General features: G+C 37.6%; 1 protein-coding gene across 1 annotated transcript in view; it reads left to right on the top strand.

Annotated features, from left to right (window-relative positions):
• Window positions 1-10,690: 10,690 nt before the first annotated feature.
• Window positions 10,691-21,311, top strand: part of slc6a17 (solute carrier family 6 member 17) — a 49,158-nt gene continuing 38,537 nt past the window's right edge. Inside the window, exons 1-3 of the mRNA XM_079638210.1 lie at window positions 10,691-10,978; window positions 12,324-12,453; window positions 17,296-17,379. The gene's annotated coding sequence lies outside the window, so the exon portion shown is untranslated. The remainder of the gene's footprint in view (window positions 10,979-12,323; window positions 12,454-17,295; window positions 17,380-21,311) is intronic.

Genomic DNA, 21,311 nt, shown 5'->3' with positions numbered 1-21,311 from the left:
TATGTATTCTAAATAAAAAATACGGGTTGTACTGAATGTCAGCTTGCTTGTTTTGCTAAAGATAAGGATTTATTCAGTCTACATCTCATGTAAACTAGAAACTATGCTTCTAACCACAGCTCCAGAGCTGTCGTTGCAACCACACAAGTTTGCGATGCTGTTTGCGAACGTTCGTTGGAACGATGGTTTCGGGAAACACCAAATCGTTGAACTATGCTGATAACGGCGGAACTTGCGACCATAGTTGGCTAACGATGCTTTCGGGAAACGCACCCCTGGATGTCTAACCATTTTTTTTGGTTATCAAAGCCGCATGGAGCCAACCTGGGGTGCGTTTCCCGAAAGCATCGTTAGCCAACTATGGTCGCAAGTTCCGTCATTATCAGCATTGTTCAACGATTTGGTGTTTCCCGAAACCATCGTTCTGACGAACGTTCGCAAACAGCATCGCAAACTTGTGTGGTTGGAACGACTGCTCTCGAGCTGTGGTTAGAAGCATAGTTTCTAGTTTACATGAGATATAGACTGAATAAATCCTTATCTTTAGCAAAATAAGCAAGCTGACATTCAGTACAACCCGTGTTATTTATTTAGAATACATACAAATGTAATTTACGTCTTTTAGTTTGTCAAGAGATTTAAAACACCGTTTTTGAAGACTGCGCATGTGCGAACGTGCTCTACTATGTAAGAACGAGCCAAATATTGAGTCTGGTAATAAAGCAAAATAACTGAGAAAAATTAGAAATGGTCTTCAGATGCCATGTCTGTAACTTATATGACAAAATCTAGCGTTAATTCGATCTCAAACAGATTAATTAAAATAATGTATTAGTCCACCACGTGCGAGACGTCATAAACCAGCGTGGTTGAACGATACTTTACGACATTCGGTTTCGGGAAACACTCGTGACTAGCTAGTTGATTTCTCCAACGATGCATCATACTATGGTAGTTAAGCAGTGAGCTATATAGTTGTACGGGAAACGCACCCCTGACGGACAAGTGTGTAAACATCAAGTCCATTTGCTTCGGTCAGCCCACATAAGAACCGTTTCATTCGACGATGAATTCACCAAGCTAAATGACTTTGGGAATATACGGAAGAGATCATATCACTTCCTCTGACAAGTTGTTTTGTTGCACAGCAAACTGCATAGTCTTTTGAAATTTTTAATTAAATATTGATTCACTTGTATGACACTGACGTCGTATTCTTTTTCAAAACGAAACATGGGCCTACACCTTATTTTCTGTTATTTTGTTGCATAACCTTCTGTTATATGTCACTTGAAAGGTCATTGCGATTTGTGTATAAAAAAGGACATATGCTCATTTGTAATGGGCAGAGAGAGTACATTTGTTACAAATAAGGAGAACAGAAAAAAAATCATTTGAGGGAAACCTTGAGCAAACAGTCCACATTTAGCCGTGCACAGACGAGATGAAGATGAAAAAGAGAGAGTAAAAACGCCGTCTTTCATTATAGTGATCCTAAAAGGCATCAGGAGCCCCGTTAATTACCGAGCAGAAGTTAATCAAAAGGACATGACCGGCCTGCCGCTCGTGGTTGCAGGGGCATGTTTGTAACCCAATTAATGAAGAACATGACTTAGATTATGTGTGGGAGCTCTGGAAATGGGGGAAAACTGGAGACCCTCTGAGTAGAATGACCACCACATCCTGTCTATGAAATGATACAGCGAACATGATTAAATACACGCGTGCGGGAGAGTTTATAGACTGCAGAAAGTAGGAGGGACAGAGATAATGCATTCTAAATAAAATACAACTCATGCGTGTAATTATTTAAAAATAAATTATATTAGGGAGTCTGGGGCAGGTTGTCACAAGAGCTACATCATAGAGTTCGGAGGCGAAACTTTTGTTTGTTTTAAACAGTTAAACTGTTTTTAAATTAGAATAATTATTTCAGACTAATTCCAATAGTGTAATTTTTTTTTTAAATGGGTAAACAACAAGTGAACACAAAATATACCTTATACTGGCCTATATATAAGGTATAAGGTATATAAATATACCTTATATATATATACCTTGTGTCCTAACTCTGTCTGAATGACCCAAAGTCATTCAGAGTCAGGACACAAAAAAAATCATAAATGTCTGGTTGGGTGTCACATTTTTATTTATTATATAATATAATTTTAACCGGGTGTGACAATATGACCCACGATTGTGGCATGTTGTCAAAAAAGGTAAACTTTTGTTAATATAACTATATTTTCCCCCCTTGGGCAATAATAGTGTAAATGTTACTATCTTTTTAAAGCCCAGACTTTAAGGATTGTGCCTATTTTGACTTTCAAAAATAAACTCAATCTAAGAAATATTCACTGAAGTAAAAGTGTGACAACTAGCCCCAATCTCCACTTTAGTATGTCTTTGTTACTGTAAATACTGTGTATGCAGTGCACCCTGAACACTTCTCTTGTGTGTGATCCAGTAGCCTCAGCCAAGTTTTGTGATTCTGGCACAGGGTTAAATGGCTATAGAAAACATTTCACTCTAGCCGGAGGAGATGGCGTGTTCTTGAAATAAAAATAAAAACCCAGTAGAAAAAATATAACTCCAGAAGACACGTTTGGAGAACATATCAACTCTGAGTTGGCTGGATGGCCTCAGGAACCAGTGCTCTTAACTTTGGTGTTGACAGAGTTGGCGTGTGCACAACCACAGCCATATCATTTGCATCTGTAGAAAGCAGACTAACAGCTGATGCTCTCATCTACTTCAATAGCTTGCTGATACCATTAAATCACAACTGGCAATAGAGAGAAAAACATGATGCCCTCCCCTTCTCGATCAGCGGCCATTTTAGAGCACAGATAAATATGTTCAGAATATAAGATATGTAATTCTTGCATACAAATGAGTCTCCTCTTGAACTGAATATGATTTGTGTGTCCAATAAACAGAACTGACTGCATCCTGAAAAAAAGTTAGATTACAAAAGGCAAAGATCACTATTCCATTCTGAAGGTTTTCCCAGAGAAAAAATTAGGTTAAAGGGATACTTAAGGATTTAGCATTAAGTTTTGTATCAGTAAAAAAACCTGTAGTATTTTCAAATGACCGTGCTTCCCTCCCTCATATCCCACTGAGACGAGAGATTTATGTATTTTTTGTCTGTAAAAAATCGTCATTTTGCGTCATCTGAGGATTTTTTGGCCAGAGGCTAAAAACTACAGCCAGAAGGCGCTAGATCCGCATGTTTTCAACCCGCCCATAGAGGGTGGGATCTCACTCACAGAATGTACAAATAGTGTCAGCCATCATTTTTTGGAAGCTAAGCTAACAGGTTCACTGTAAACAAATATTTTCATGATTTATCATCACAACTTTTTATCTTTTGTCAAATCAACTTCGATAACTAATGTGTGAAGATAACATACTATTTTGATTCTGTTTAATAACCATTCTTCTTCATTGTATTAACTCAAATTTTTAATTACAACGAACTCAACATTTTAAGGCAACAAGGTAACTTGCTTTTTTAAGTTAAACCAACATTTTTTTTTTACAGTGTTCTTATTCTGTGGAGAAAGCTGAGTAGTAGGGGTTACCATTCTCTTTTTCCCGGACATGTCCGGCCGTCGAGATCATCCAAAAAGTCCGGGATTCGGCTTTTGCTTTCTGCAGTCGCCATTCATTGTTTACACGCACACCTTTTGTTTCAATCTAACTGAATTCATTCCGATTGGTGAATCTGAATGTAGTGTTTACATGAACGCTAAACAAGTGATGGGTTAATGTGCGTTTTAACATTCCCGCTCCTCGGTGAGAGATACGAGACCGGTGCGTCTCACAGGTGCCGCTCATCAGTAATCACGCTACCGGCTTCTTCCGCTGCCCTCAGCCTTGTCCTGCTCGCCACAGTAAACATAATGAATGGCGACCGTAGAACGCAAAAGCCGTATCCCAGACATTTTGGGCGGATTTTGAAATCCCGGGCAGACTCTTCACGGAGACTCACTAGTAGCCTAGCCTCGTTGTTTAACTGCGCTCTCTTACCGGCATGGCCTCGTAGGGCAGTGAAGCAAGTGCATTCTGGGAGTTGTTGTCTTTCATCCACATGAGCCACAAATACATTTTCTGGCTTTTCTCAGTCTAGAAGGCTCCAAATTCAAAAATAAGTTCACATTTCTACTACATAAATGACCCATTTTAAATACACATTCATCTTTACAAAGGTAAAGTATCCCTTTAACAGCACCCGTCTTTCATTAACATACCCTGATAACCTAAACTCCAGCCACCAAAACTCTGCAGGTTATAGATCAGGAGGAAACACCAATTTCTGGCCGTGCTGTAAATCTCCAGCAGCTCAATGGATTTCTGGTAAGTCATCAAACGGCTGACCCTCGCTCCTCCGCTTGCTGTGGCTTTGTGGCCACTCTTGTTTCCTGAACCTGGGGCAGCTGAACCTGTCCCTGGCATGACCCCACACAGGAAATCAGTCCAGTCTGTGGCCCACGCTCTCTTTCCCCCTTTCTCCCTCTCTCTTTTTCATCCAGCTCAGAGCAGAGAGTTGGATGTGACCCTTCTGAGACCTTCAATTCACGCAAAGCTGGACCTACAGTACTACGCCTATTAGTTTTTTATCTGTTATTAGAACGAATCCAAATAACAGTTTTTCAGTGTGGCTGCACTCCATGAACCATATACGCCATTGTAAATGATGGATATGGATAGATAGATGGATAGATTTGGTGCATTCTGCAGTTTGAAGGGTTGGTTTACAGAGATTAGGATTTCAACAATACCGTGCAGCATTAGTTGTGTTTAAACAGGGAAACCTCTGTGCTGTTAACAATCTGATTCGCACACTCTGATCATGTGTGGATGGTCTTTATCATTTCAGCAGCCTACAGGTTTGCACTGGAATATGTGGAGGGGAAGGAGCAGTAATTCAATTATGTGCCCTGCATGCGGAGAGATGATCCCATATAAAGAGGATGGATTTTCCTCTGAGGGCTCTTTCTCTCTCTTCCACTCCCTCTGTCCAGCAGTTTGATGGCCAGCTGAAGCCGAAGCTCTGATTGACAGCTGCCGACCCGCAGGTCATAACACATGACAGAGGGAGTCTGGGAAGCGGGAGTTTGTTTCAGAAAAGCACTCAAGAAGGGCCAGTCTGTATGTGTGTGCAGGGGATATTGGGTAAGAACAGACTGACTGTCCCCTCAACAACCCCATATTTCACTGCCTCTCTCCATGAGAATACTGAGAGATGCCGAGGTGATGTGAATGCAATGATGTTCAAATTAAAATTTGAACATTTATACAAAAAGTTTTTTGTTTGTTGTGCCATTTGAATTTCCTCCGAGAGCCACGCTGTTGTTGGGATATTAGAAACTGCATGCAGGGTTGTGCATAATTCATAATTGACTCCTGTTCAAATTCATGAATTATCCATGCTCCACAATAAGTTGAACTGGAATTTAAATTGGGATAAAAAGAAGAGGAATTTACTGAATAGCAAAATCAGAGAAATTCAACCCAGGCAATGTATTCTGAGAAATGAAGTGTCCTTCCAAAAATCTATAAATTGCATTTTAAACATCTGTCTATATCATTTTGAAATGCAGTTCAGTATTCTGTTTCCAAACTCAAACTGGAATTTAAAAAGCATTCTCAATTAATTTCTGAATGGTGCACATCATATCTATCAGTAAAAAAAAAAGTAATCGCATACAGCGTACAAGTTGAGCTCACTTAGCAGGCCTTAATGCTCATCACGCTCTTATTCTTGTATGTAAAGCTGAGTGACTCTAATCAAAAGATCCTCGTTTTCTTCCTCTCTGACTGCAGGAATCCGTAAACAGGCTCCTCGTCTGGGTAACCATCTGGGTATCAGTTGACCTGGCTGCTGTGGACGCACGCCACAGCTAAAAAATAAATAATCCCCAAATGTGTTTATACTGAAAGGGGGAGCTGGTGGCGGAGAGTCTCTGTGACCTGTGGCTCTGATTCAATTAAAGGTGCTCACACAATGACCATGAAGAAGGTTCTGAAGCTCAGATGCTCAGCCATGGGATTTTCATTAGCTGCAGCCTGAGGCATGGACTCTCTTCTCAGATATGGATGAATCCGGAGAGTTGGCTAAGCATCCTATTTTACCTCTCCTCTATTCCATGATGCAGGACCTTTGTTCTACGAAGTCAAAACATTCCTTGAGCACCATGTCCCTCTAAATATAATTGTCCTGGTATGCAATTTGTACTGCACCCTGCCCTAAATCCCAACGTCCTGTCAAACATGTTATTGTAGGTTTCTTCTAATGTCTATTTACATTTTTTAGTAATTGAGAGAGTTTTAAGGTATGTTTGTCCCTCGGCTTATCAAGAAGATGGTACTTTTTTGAAGGATGCATTAACCTACATTTTTTTCTCCACATATCACCAATTTCCAAAGGTCCCGTCATGCCCATGTTGCGCTAAAGTCGCTGTTGCTCTAAAATAAAATAAAGTAAAAAAATAAAGTACAAAGAAAATAATTATTCTTTTGATCTTGTCAAAAACAACACAATAAACAAGTACAATTTACAGTATTGTGTATGTTGTGGCTGTGGCGTCATTCATTCCTCCTTGAATTTTGGTTTTCTTAAATAAAACGGACCTTTCTTTTCGACACAAGCATTGTGGCTGTTTCATGAGTCATGCGCGCACGGGATAGAAAGAGCCCTTTTAAACTGTCACCGAGAAACGAATGAGTGGTCATGTCGCTTCAAAGCTTGTAGTTAAACCCATGCCAAATTTCTGCCTGTTCCTCTGGAAGTCAGCGAGTCCCAATAATAGATTCAAGTCTACTGTTCGTGAATTGACAATCAACTTCACTGTCATTTCTAACAGCCATATCCAAATCCGACCAGAATATTTTGAAAGCATATGAGAAATATAGGCCTAGACTAGGCTATATACACACATTTATTTAAATGCTTCTCTACAGAAGGAATGGTGGAACGATTTAGGGTTTAGGGTAGCTATTTGATTCTTTATAGGCCATATAGGGTTCATTTGTCAAACGATTTGAAATATTCACTCTTTTTAATAAGGATATAAAAATGCTTCTGAGTGTTACACGCAATGATATTCTTGCCAACTGCCCAAAGTCCGTTTCCAGTTTGTTATTTTCATTTTTCATTCGCTATAGGCTACAGAGAGAGATCATAAATAGTTAGGATAGGCTATACGCGCTGGTAAAATTGTGTAAGGATACACATTAGGCTACTATTTGTTACATTTTAAAGAAATTGAGAGCTAGGCTACAACAATCGTCAAATAAGCCTAGTGCAAAAATAAGGCTTACAAAATTTCCCCCAATAAATAGTCTAAAGCGAAATTACAAACATTTTGTAGCCTAAGTGTTTCTGGGGTCACCCATCCATTCTTGCAGGTTTCTTATCGCCACCATCAAATAAAACGGATAATTATTTTTTTGATTGCTATTGCTTTTAATGTTAACATTAATAGGCTATTATTATGTTTTTATTATTATTATTATTATTATAAAAAAGCATTTCAACGAATCCAAAACAAAAGTTTGAATTATTTGGAATATGTTATCATTACTTGGCCATTTATATTTTACATTAGTTAGGCAACATGTTTCAGTTGGTCTAGTGAATCTTTTGGAGTAAATTCGACTTAAACAAACGGCCAACTTAAAAACAAATTTATTGCTTTCATCGCCCCCTGATGTTCTCTAAACGCCCCTTTGAGAAACTCTGGAATATCGTCGACAATAAAGGACTGATTGGTGGAAGAGCAACAGCTGTCTGTCTCAAGCCACCATTCACGGGGAATGAAGGCGAGTCCAATGCAGTTAAACATTTTTGTTAGGGTAGGCTATTAGGTTGTTTAAAATCAAATATAAACTTTGATTGAATGTATATTATCTTTATTTGGTCTTTATTTTTATGTTAGGCTATTTTATTTGTATAGCCTATTATTGTGTGCACTGGTTGTTTAGTTGGTTACAAAGGTTTTAAATGACAAATTATACATCATGTAAAAGAAAAACTTATAAATTATTTAAATAAATAAACAAATAAATTAGGGGAAGATGACCACAATATGCAATTACTGATAAAATTTTTCCCCCATTGAGGTACATAAAAAAAAACATCCACGGTCCTTTTCACTTAAAAATAAAAACAATATTTTTCCCCTGCAAATCTAAATGAATTATTCTACCCTTTATAGCCTACTTAGAAATCTCCCATTAACAAATAAACATATTGAAATAAAAAAGTAAACATAATATAAATGAATACACAAATCACTATTCAATGATGCAATTAAGGCTACAAAACATCAAAGCTGTTTCAATAGAATACATCGTAGCCTATCAACAAAAACGTTGATATTCAGGTGACTAATTTCTCTCTAAATTTCAGGATACCATGACTTCTTTTCCTCCTCTTAGGCTAATTATTCTAACAACTCTTAGAGTAGGCTATCTTCATTAAAAAATTATTTCAAATTAAATTAAAAACATTTTGTTGAAAATTGAGTAATAATAAAGTAGGCCTATATAGGCCTAGTAGCCTATAGGCCTATGTTTTAGAAAAAAACAACTGTTTTAAAGTGAAGTAGCCTAGGCTATGTTAATTCATAAAAAAATAACGATCATTTGTATGTCGTTTTGCTTAAAAGGACAAATACACGTTTGTTAATATTTGTATGAATCATTGTAGCCTATCTCTCACGTAGCCTAACCGTTTATCTGTATGTTGTTGGGGGGGGGGGGGGGGGGGGGGGGGGGAAATCAGCCATAGCCTACGATTTCTTTCATTCTTATTTTCGTGGCCTTTTCCCTCCTTCTGATTCAGGAGAAATGTAGATAGCCTAGCAGTTCAGTAAATTATAGCAATATGCGTTGGGATGAGATATAGGCAATGTGCTATGGCCAAGAAGAAAAAGTAGGGATATCTTACTCCAGGGGGCGCTCATTGCTGGGTTTCTTCAAACGCCAAGTAGCGCGTAAGAAAAACTAATTTATATTTTCACTTGCTTTCACAATATGGCGCCAAAAGAAAAACAAAAAACAAAGTCAATATTAGTAATATATAATTGGCAATAAAAAAAAGTTTAATTCCAGAAAAAAGAATAGCTACAGCAATCGTTCTCCCCTTCCGCCATGTTTAAAGTTTGTGGCACGCCCATCTCGAGAACTTGGGTATCAAAGTTATCCCCGTATATGACTTGAGTGTTCTGTTCATGTCCAATTTTTAACTAGGAAACTTGTATTTACGATAAATCTGATAGCATGTGAAGGGAGCATTACAATCAATAACATGATAGCCCTGCTTTGAGAAGCAATATGCAATATGGTTCAACAGTCACATTCGATTAACAATGAATATCTGTGAGGAATACAGGCATCAAAAATGAATGCCACATTTCAAACTGCATAGGTTTTTGTCACCTTGAACAGTGCAAGAAGGAGGATAATGACCTAAATTTGGCCCATGGCCTTTGGTTGTGGGACCAGTCTGAATGCCAGACTGCGGCAGCTGTACAAGCGTAACTGCACAGGAACAGCTCGGGTCATCTTCACGTGGCCCGGAGCTCATCCTGATGGCCCGAGGCACTGGACATGCGCTCTGACCCCTCACAGAACCACCCAGATGCTGGGCATAATGCAACCTTTCATATGCGTTGCTGTCTATCTTCTGCCTGAGTATCGAATTCTTACATCCGCAGGACTGAAGTTGATTCTTTCATAAAGGACAGACAGACACTCACAATAACATAGGGACTTGTGTATACTTACACAGGCTCACACACAAAACAGACCCAGCACACAGACTCTCTCACCGCTCATGGCTACAAGTAGGCCTACACAGAGGAAAGAGAGAGGAAAGGGGAGAGAGAACATTTTTTTAATATCAAAGCTCTTCCGACAGCAATACAGCCATGAAGATTTCAGCACTCAAATACAACTATTCTCACTTTCAAAAGAGACTGAGTAAATGAGAAACCACATCACACAACCTCACAGGCACATTACTACTTCATGTGAATTCAATCCTCTCTCTAAAAGACAGCGACTGACCTTGAATTAGAAACTTGTGGAATCAAAACCTAAACTGTTTGGAAATACTCTGCACCTAAAGCAATGAGAAGCAGATGACGATCAAAATCAACATCAGATTAATGTTCCATTTGCTGAATGTCTTTCACATAAGGACAAAGGAATAGAAGGGAGATAGAGTATATTTTTTAACCATTCATAACAAAAGTTTGTCATCCCATTTAGCAAAAACTGAAATAATACAAAGATGCAATTAAGAAAAAAATGTCTCTTACTTTAGTAATAAAATGAAAATTAATAGCAAATTTGCCATTTTTATCCTCAGGTTAGGCATATTCCCATGTTTCTAAAACAGCCAAAACACCAAGCACAATGATGATTTATGTTTCAAAAATACAGATTTAAAATGACAGTCAAATGTACACTATACACTAACAACAAACATGCAGCTATGTGGAAAAACAAAATCTTATACAGGTGCACCACACACACACACACACACACACACACACACACACACACACACACACATATTGATCATGGCACTGCTGCCCAACTGTGCCCTGGAGACTTACATCCCTGAAGCAGTGCAGAAAATCTAATTTATTGAAGCGCAGCAGCAGCTGGATTTGCACTTCCGAGAGAGGGATTCCGTTACAGCCAGCGGAACTTAAGGGGTTAAACCTGGGATCTGGGAGTCGTTCTGCTGAGGGAGAGTGAGGAGGTTTAGCCTTTTGGCGAAGTCTACAGAGCACCTCCAGCTCACCCACTAGTACCCTGCACATCGTGAAGTCCAGCATTTTTAGAAAGATCCCAATCATTTTGTATAGTTTTGTTGTTGTTGTTGAACTGCATGCATGGTCGACCACCAGACCAGCCTCAACTCAGTACCTATTAGCCAGCAGATTGAAATTGTTTTGTGAGTAATGTGTTCTTATCACAATTTCTTTTTTAATGTGTTTTAGAATACAATTGTTAAAGTCCCCCTGTGGTGAAAATCCAACTTTTATTATTATTAATGTGGTGTTAATACGATTCAAGACAAACCATGCTTTAAAATTTCCCGGTGTTTCAGATGTCAAAACTCACCGTGTAACCAATCATGTTAATCTGTGATCGTCATCAAGTGGATCTTTGAGCTGGTGTGAGTGAGTGGAGGCGGGGCTAATTTGCATATTCATAGAACATATTAATATGCCAAATGAGGCAAGGATGTCGTTACATTCAATCTATTTTAAGGCATGAAGAAATTTTTTTAAGGAAAAAATGTTTTTAAATGTCATTTTTTTTACCAAAGAGTTTTAAGGGATAAAATGATTGACTACAGGGGCAGTTTATTTACCGTATTCCAATAATTGATATGAACAAACACTCAGAAAACAGATACGTTTTTGGTTATTTCGAATGGGACAGAACTAAAAAAATTACTCCATGGGAGTCAGTTGTGCACTCAGTACAGCCACGATTGGCTGAAGGGAAAGTGGTCAGAAGTGAGTTTGAAACTGACTGCAGAAATCGAGTCTGATTCCAGAAAGGATCCCAAACTAATGTCTTATTGGAAGATGAGTGTGTGTGACAGAGATATGTGATTAAATAGACTGTGTTGGGAAGTAGCATTGCATAGCCTTTTATTGTTAAACCGACAATAGCCTACAAATTTGAAATGTAAAAATCACAAACAAAATAAAAATTTAATTCACTGTCCATGAAGGCATATTTTAATTCCACAAATTGTTCGTTTGTAACTACAAAACTTAGCACAAAAATATGTATAGGCTAAACAATAAAGCTAACATTGAGCTGTCTGCTTTCAGATATTCAAAACAAAACATTCACAAAGCAATAATTCTGGTTAACATAAAGTGGACTGGCTTACCAGAGCAAAGGCCTGCTTTTTAATTGTTTTCTCTTTCTATGGATGTGTCTCGCACATCGTGAGCTTTAAAACTGTAAAAAAAAAAAAATTCTTCTTCTGTGTTCTTTGCCATAAACTGTTAAACAACTTATTAGCTTTTCTGGGGTAACGAGCTGTCTAATATTGGTTGAAAAGCCACCCGATGAAAAGCCACCGGATTCCCCGGAACCTTTGCAATCGACTCGATTCTCAACAGGTCGCAATAAAAAATCACACCCCCCAACACTGGCGCACGTACACTCTGGAACTAATAAATTGATACACTCCAAATTAGGTCAAATGCAACTTTTAAATAATTGTCGCACATTTTGTTTTCGCATTTCCAACCATTTTTATTCATAACCTGCAGGTGTCATCCAGTTCAATGACTCTTCCCTGATGAGAGGAAAAGTCTCCGGCAGTCTGATAGGCTAAGGCTTCTTCTTGCTTCAACCATCCTACCGGAGGAATATTCTGGTGCCGATCTGAATTCTGATGAGGTGAATATAATGAGTGATTATATCTTATAATAATACATCAGCTATGTTACAGGTTCCATGAGTAATGAAACTGTGAAGAGAAAATTATTTTGAGAAGTTACACATGCTCAGAATCAGACATATGCAAAGGTAGTCTTTGGTTGTATTCACTGGACGCCATATTGAATTGTATGTGGATGAAAACAAATGATAGATAGACTTAAGTCTTTACAATGGCACATTCTTTATAAAGGTCCTAGATTACTTAATTTTCACAACTCACAACTTTCCAAACTGTTTTATGGAGTCTTTGTCTGCTAAAAGTTTTTATTTTTTATATATTTTTATATACGCTTTGTCAGCTGAACAGTTGGCATGTTGTAAACAACAGTATACATTGAATGCACTGTCTGTAGGCCTATTTCCTGGCAAAATAAATAAATAAATAAGGCGCTACCCTGACTATGGCCTACTATAGAGTCCTGGCTGTGACCCCTTTATGGCCAAGCACCCCCCAGACCGCAGGCCTCTGTCTCCAAACGCTGTATCAGGTCTGCAGGACAGCTGTCCTTCTCTCCTTCTCATCTCCCTTCGCCTCAGCCCTCTCTCCCTAGTGCTTTCAAAAGCTCCCTGTGTCACCAGACTGATTAAAACAAACACTGCTCATATTTTGGTATCTAATCCAATTGTGCTCTTTTTCTTCAAACTGAGCCTGCAGCGCGTGGGGTATTGGGTGTCTGGGACCCCCGTGAGCCCCCCTCTTCTGTGGCAGGGCTTCAATTTCAAACACTCCAGGACATCACATAGGGGGAGCCAAGCGTAAATAAAGACTTACAGCGGCTTATTTGAAACGTCCAGGTATGAGTGGAATTATATAGCTTCTTTTCCTGTGTAACTTTATTTGACTTCGATGGCTTAAAATAGTGACCAGCTTTTGTAGTGAGCTTGTGTTCGGAGTATTTGTAGCCATCGGCTGGTACGGGGATAAAAGGTTATGGCTATGTGGCTGGTTGCTATGGGGGTGGATTGCTCGTCCCATGTTTATTGTTTTATTAAAAGGGGCATGTTGAGCTTGTGGGGTCAGGGCTTTTCCTGATATCCTTACTTAAAGAAGTAGACTTGTGTATGCAAAGGCCTGAGCAAAAGGTCGAGATGCAGTCATAATTACACATATACAGGACTCAACATGTGGTTGCTTGCTTGGTTTACCATCTGTAGTAAAATCTTGCAATCAAAAAAAAAAAACTCTCTCACAAACTCTCCACTTGGCCCCGGTTCTTGTTCAAATGAGTCTTCCTCCACATGATCTGACCCTCAAATGTTGCCAGGTTATGACAAGAGCATTCTAGCATTCGACCCCCCTCCCTTCGCCAAAAGATAAACACATGGAGATTTAAGCTGTAACCAGAGCCGTTCAGAGAATTCATTCAAGGGTCAGCAGCACACACAGTGCTTCCAGATAACAGCCTTATCTCAAATATGTTGCCTGAGTTGCTCCTTTAGATTCATTATTAGTGCATCGCTCCATATTTGACTGTATTGAGTCCGGCGGGTAGATGATCATATTTACGAGTATCGGGTACAGTAAGTTTACATAAATTACTTAAATTATGCATAATGGATACTATACAACTCTATGTGAGATCAGCTGCATCAACTTTGATTAAAATAGAAAATAGACAGTACAGTTTGTTAAACACAAGTCAGGACTTTGGTAATGAACCTTTCAGCTGAAATCAAGCATGACATTTTTAGCACCATCTAGTGGATGAAATACTGCTATCTCATTATGAGTGATGTAATTTCCTGTATTGTGGACACTGTCCAACTTTTCGGGAAGAAGCCACACTATCAAGTTCTCCTCTGAAATGCTTGAATTGTATAATTAATTTAGGCACCATTACATTTTATTGTTACCTTTCAGTGAGCCTATTTTTTTTCTTGTAAGAATAGGGTGGAAAGCCTTTAAAGGATTAGTTCACCCAAAAATGAAAATTCGGTCATCATTTATATCATCGGCTCCCAAACCGGACACCCAGGTTCGAGGCCCGCACAGAGCGGAGCGAGTAGGACCTGAGGGGTTACTTACATACAATACTGGTCAAAAGTTTGGAAAATGTTTTTGAAAGAAGTCTTTTATACATCAAGCCTGCATTTATTTGATAAAAAAATACACAAGAAAAAAAAAAATTTTAATTATAAAAAAAATTCTACTAAATACTATATTATTAAAATTTTAAATAATGGTGTTCTATTTTACACTTTAAAATCTAATTTATTTCTGAGATGCAAAGCTGAATATCCATCAGCCATTACTCCAGTCTTCAGTGTCACATGATCCTTTAACAAATCATTTTAATATGCTGATTTATTATCAATGTTGGGATAAGTTGTGCTGCTTAATATTTTTTTTATAACCTGTGCTACTTTTTGTTCAGGATTTTTTGATGAATAAAAAGTAAAAAAGAACAGCATTTATTTAAAATATAAATCTTTTGTAACAACATACTGTTCAAAAGTTTGGGTTTCTTTTTTTGAAATAAATGAATACTTTTATTCAGCAAGGATGTGTTAAACTGTAAAAATTATTTAGAAAAGTTTTCTATTTTGAATAAATGCTGTTCTTTTTAACTTTTTATTCATCAATGAATCCTGAAAAAAGTATCACAGGTTCCAAAAAAATAAAAATTAAACAGCACAACTGTTCCCAACATTGATAGTCATTGAGTACCGGTATCAAATCAGCATATCAGAATGATTTCTGAAGGATCATGTGACACTTAGTAATGATGCTGAAAATTCACCTTTGCATCACATAAATAAATGATATTTTAAAGTTTTACCTGGTACTATAAATATAATATTCACACACGCATGCACGCACGCACACACACAAACATATATATATATATTACTATTTTTACTGTATTTCTATTCTAATAAATGCAGAATTTTTGGAGCAAAATAAACATTTCTGAGAATGGCAGTCTGAGAGGCTACAAGGTTTTTGCTTAAATAGCTCATTTAAAACATATTGAACCAACCTAAAATGGTTCTTAGCAGGTCTCTGAAGTAACCTTCAACGTTATTTACTTTTGACAAACCTGACGTATAGCCTGTCATTCTGTATGAAGTCTTAAAAGCCAGGAAAATCACAGAATGCACCGCCATGCCTGTTGATATATGATATATGGCCCATTACCCTGGACTTCTTTGCGGTGATAATGCTTTTTTTTTTTTTTTTCACCCATTGGTCCAAAGCACAGAACTGACCTTAATATGCAACTTCAAACAGCAAGAAAAGAACACTGGACCTGAGAAATACAGCCATAATCATTCCCTGTAACGACCACGCTGCTTGAAGTTTGAGAGCTGACCGAGAGTTAAAAAAAAACACAACTGTATATCAACTGCATAGACTGCAGAGTTACAGCCCCTTCCAGCACATTCGGTGCTAAAACCAAGGTTGTTTATGGCTATAATGGTGTGATATTGTCTGTTTTTATAAATACGCAGTTGGCATGGTCTAATGTAAAAAAAAGATGACCACAATCTCCTATTTTACATCCGTATGGCTTCTGCAAAGCAGTCCTCTCCAAAACAACTTAAATTCCAATTTTCCCAGTTTCATTTGCAATTAAATGCACTGATAAGCACTTTTCCTTGAACAGAGACATGGGCTATAAAGTAATTTGTGGCTTAAAGAACAGCCCACAAATTAATAAGGTTCATTACGTAGCATACAATAGGTTATTTTCTGTGTTCATAATAGAAAAAAGGGACTTTGGGCGTGTGGGGTGGGCTTGTTCATATAGACTGTAGTCATGTCTTTATCTGGTGGAGAGTGGCACAGAATCAATAAAGCAATGGAACAGGAAGACAGTCGTGCAGAGAGAAAAGACATAGTGCTGCCCACACCAGAGCGGCTGTGGCACACTCATTTGTCATCACTGTATTTGTGTGTGTGTGGAAAGAGAGACAGAATGTGTGAGAGAAAGAGCAAAAAATGTCAGAGTAGGGACAAAATATTGCTTGTAAAAAAAAAGACATTTGTGTTTTACATTTACAAGCAAGTTAGCCATATGTCATATTTTAGTACAGTGGGTTAGACAAAAAATGCCAAATTATTATAATTAACTTCTTTAAAATTATTATAACTATCTTCCTTAAAAAAAATCGTAGTCATGGTTTATTCACTTTCCCTAAGTCTGATGTCCGTCTGTCATGTGAACTTTTAAAGACAGCTTTTTGTGAAGGTGGATAAGCCATCATCCTGAAACCTAATGCACACCGGTGTGTGATCATCTAAAGAGCCCTTTTCTCTGGACCCAGAGGAGGGTGGGAGTCGGGCGGTGGGTTATTTCGTCTGCAGTGTGTGTTCGTCTTCAAAAGGTGACCTTTACAGTGCTGAAAGGGCCCGCGTAAATCTCCTCATGCACGTTCACACAGGTCTCGCCATCACACACATTGTATGTGTGTGATGTCTGGGGTAATAAAATATTACTTTTTGAATCATTCTGATGGATTTATCACTTAACCTCATCCTTAATGTTAAATAAAAAGTGTGTGCTCTGAAGCCCCTTGTTCAATATTGGTATATGCCTGCTTTATCTAATGTTTGTACATAGACTCTATATATAAACTATTTATAGGAGGGCGTTCGAATATTGTCTTGGACAATTATTGTCTTGGGAGTCAAAAAAGTTGAAAACCACTGTTCTAGATTGCTTTTATAGTCCCTTGTTTATATTTATTGTTTGTAACCTTGTCTGTAAATACTTAATGTCTCAAACTACAGAATGTTTTCAATAAGCTTTACCCAGCAAAGATAAAATGACAATGACATTTTGATTTAACTTTTAGCCACAAGAGGGTGCTGAGCGTCCACACAGAATGAGCTCCATTTCACGGCTGTGCTGATTTGCTTCTACTGATGCATGATGATGGGTAAGAGACTTTTGGCCGCTCTATCCAAAAACCAAGACATCATATTTAAGAATGCCGTTTCTGAACTGACCCTCATGGCAGCCACAGAAAAAGAAGCTATGTTTAATTTGAAAACCATTAGAGATTTTTGCAGAAGTCAAAACACACCGAATGCCTTTTATTGATCTCTTTCCTGGCTCTATTTTTTCTTGCTTAACTTCTCTAGAGATAAATTCTAGAGGAGAAAAATGCACACATCTGACATGGTCTCTACCCGAACAAGAAAAGACACAGGTATAGCACCCAGGAGGTGACCATTTCCTGACAGATTCTTTGTTCTTTTATCAAAAGGCCTTTCCATGTGTAAAGACCTCGTAGTCATTAAGCTGATGGACGACCACGTGGGGCTTTATGTTGCAGATTATAAGTGAACTGTGCTGAAGTGTATTTCCTCTAATGGAAATTGCAGTCGTGATGTGCAGTTAGACGAGCAGAATTTCAGTAGATGTTCTTGTTCTGCGTCTTGTTTTAGTTTCTGCGGCATCCAGAACATTTATGTAGATGTGCAAAAAAAAAAAAAAAAAGCTCTGGATTTGGCTTTATGAATGGATGCGTGACAGATGAATCATATTTTTAGCGATATTCATGCAGCTTTGTAGAATGAGCATCTGATTAATCAGCAAACACAATATAAAATCCAGCTTCTGACTCATCGAGATGTTCTGATCCACAATGGACTTAAAGCGTCATGATAAAAATAGAGCTGAATATATATTTATAATGATGCTTTAAGTGCATTGTGGAGCAGAACATCTCAATGAATATATATATATATATCTATATATCTATATATATATATATATATATATATATATATATATATCTATATATATATATATATATATATATATATACATATATATATATATATATATATAAATAATCAAAAGGTTTTTAATTGTACAGTTTGTCATACTAACTTCATCCATTAGATTGGAGACTTACATAAGCGAAACACACTTGTATCTGTACTGAGTGGCATCTTCTTGACTCTAGAGGGCCATCTGTTGGGTCCTCACACCTCCTTCTATCTCTGTAATGAGGGCTTAGCAGTGGCTTAACCCTCTCCCATCTCTGCCCATATAATGCCTTATATAACAGAGAGACATATTAAAAAATGACTAAAGCAGAGATGGCTGGCTGACCATTAATGCGCGTTAGGATTATTATGAGCGCTTATTCTGGACACTTAGCTCTAGGGCACTGTAGAACTGGATTTGATGGTGCACACGTAGCCATTAATCAAATCAGTTATTGTGACAGTCTAATACTATTATCATCAAGAGTCCGGGATATTTCCAGGATATTATGCACAGGTAAATAGGAAGGCGATGTATTTTTTTCTGATTTTCTTCCATCCCATCTTAATAATCTCGTCCAGCCAATGGAAGATGGATTATTATTTAATTTTAGCAATTGAACCTTTGTTAAAAGGTTAGTTCACCCAAACATGAAAATTATCTCATAATTTACTCACCCTCAAGCCATCCTAGGTGTATATGACATTCTTCTTTCTGCCCTATCAGTGTTATATAAAAAAATATCCTGGCTCTTCCAAGCATTATAAAGGGAGTGAATGGTACCTTGGTTTTTGAAGCCCTAAAAAGCGCATCCATCCATCATAAAAGTAATTCAAACGGCTTCAGGGGTATTCTGAATGGCTTGAGACATTCATAAAGGCCTTCTGAAGTGAAGCAATGCGGTTTTGACTTTATAAACCATAATCTAACGGCCATAAGCGAGTCTAGTTCCGACGGAAAAGTGACCTCTGACCCCATGCATGATGTATTGACGAACGCGGAAGTGCAGAGGATTGAGCAAAACAAAACACCGGTCACGAATTAGAAGTCTAAAGTAAGAATTTTTTATGTGAAATGTAGAAGAGAAACTTGAGTTTGTTGCCCAGTCTTATTTGAACCGCGAGAGGCATCTACTCTTACCTAAGCTTACGCTACTCCTACGTCATGCGTCAGGTCTGAGGTCACTCTTCCGCCGGAACTCGAATTGCGTACAGTACGGCTGTTACCGGAATGTGATTATAGTTTGTAAAGTTATAAATATTTTTCTTTTTCAAACATGCATTGCTTCTCTTCAGAAGGCCTTTATTAACCCCCTGAAGCCGTATGGATTACTTTTATGATGGATAGATGCACTTTTTTGGGCTTCAAAAACCAAGGTACCATTCACTCCCTTTATAATGCTTGGAAGAGCCAGGATATTTTTAATGTAACTCCGATTGTGCTTGGCTGAAAGAAAAAAAGTCATACAGTATACACCTAGGATGGCTTGAGGGTGAGTAAATTATAGTTTTGGGTGAACTAACCCTTTAAGTCTTGCTTTAAAAATATTACTGACCAGTCCAATTTAGCATCTGCACCATTTTTATTATATAACCTTTAGCTCTTTTAATCCTATAGGGAGAATCATGAGTGGATAGTTTCCATAAAATTGAGTTTATAAGTATGTGTATAAATAAGACGTTCATGTTCTCAAACATGTGGATTAAACTATTTCAGCCCTCAACATGAGAACATTAGAATGACCATCTACATTTGTTTCAAGGTAAATTAATAATGTTACTTAATGTAATTAAGTATTGAAAATTACATACACAATTAATGTAACAATGTTATTTCATTCATTCATTTAAATTAATCCAGGCTGTTTTTACCACATGTGAGCACATACATCTCCAGTTCAACTCTATGGAATGTTCTGTAAAGCTTGTCTGAGATGTAAGAGAGGTTGAGTTTAACAAAGCGTCAGTTCTTTTTGATGATGCTATAGTGCAAAAATTTCTGAATTTATATTAACATGAGACATGAAACCTATAATCTATAATCCATACAATGGCACCTTATTCAATGTCTTACAGGAAGCGAGTTGAAGTCAGAACACATGAAGAAAAACAAAGCCATTTAGTTAAAAATCAAAATGTCATGTTCTGGATTCTGTCTTTATGGATGAAGCGGTGCTGAAGGATGCATTCAAATTCTTGGCAGCAGAAAGCTTGCTGTTACTCTGTTAACTGTGCAGATGAAATGTCTATTTCCTGCAGCCTTTAGAGTCTTTTATCTTGCGCTCGCTCTCACATGTCTAATCCTTTCATGTTATATCTGTGATTCAAAATGCACCGTGTTAGTTTTATTATGCAGTGTATGTGTGGGTTTTCACAAATTTTTTTGTATTGAATATGAATTCATCAGGCAAATTCACCATTAGTCTATCATCTTCCGTTCTGGCATTTGATGAGTAATATGATCAAGTTTAGTTATTTAATACAAAAGCACAATGCATCAGATGTGGGAAAATAATCACAGATTACAGAATACAACATTTTACATAAACATTTATATTATTATATTTATCTAATATTTTATCTATAATATGTGTTCCCTTTATATCCCTTTTTATCTCTTTTTATATATTGTATATTATCAGTGTTCCCGTTATCTGTGTGCCGATCGACCGTCTCATTGGCAGGTTGTGATACAGATGGTGTTGTGCCTTCCCATCATGCAGTTCCAACCTCCTATCTCTACCATTTTATATTTCTTTCCAATGAAATAACAGTTCCATCGATACCAAAACACACACATAAGAATATTTATTATTTTAAGACAAAATCTGATATCAATGCCCCTTTTAATCATTTGATAGAATCTTTTTTTTTGGTCATATTTTTTTTTATATGTCCTGAATTTCTGTCACAGAACATATCTAACTGGAATCGAGCCCAAATCAAAAGCATCCCTGTAGCTCCACCATTGGCACTGACAAAATCTGTATCGCCTTCCTGTTTATGATACGTAATGCTGCAGCAGGAGATTATGACGTCAGCCGGCCCTTAACAGCAGGCTGTTCGTAGTGTTCAGATCAGCTTCAGCCTGAAA

This window comes from Phoxinus phoxinus (genome assembly GCF_949152265.1).
Source record: "Phoxinus phoxinus genome assembly, chromosome: 15".
Taxonomy (NCBI): domain Eukaryota; kingdom Metazoa; phylum Chordata; class Actinopteri; order Cypriniformes; family Leuciscidae; genus Phoxinus; species Phoxinus phoxinus.
Note: the sequence above shows the minus strand (reverse complement) of the source record. Positions and strands in the feature narration are given on the sequence as shown.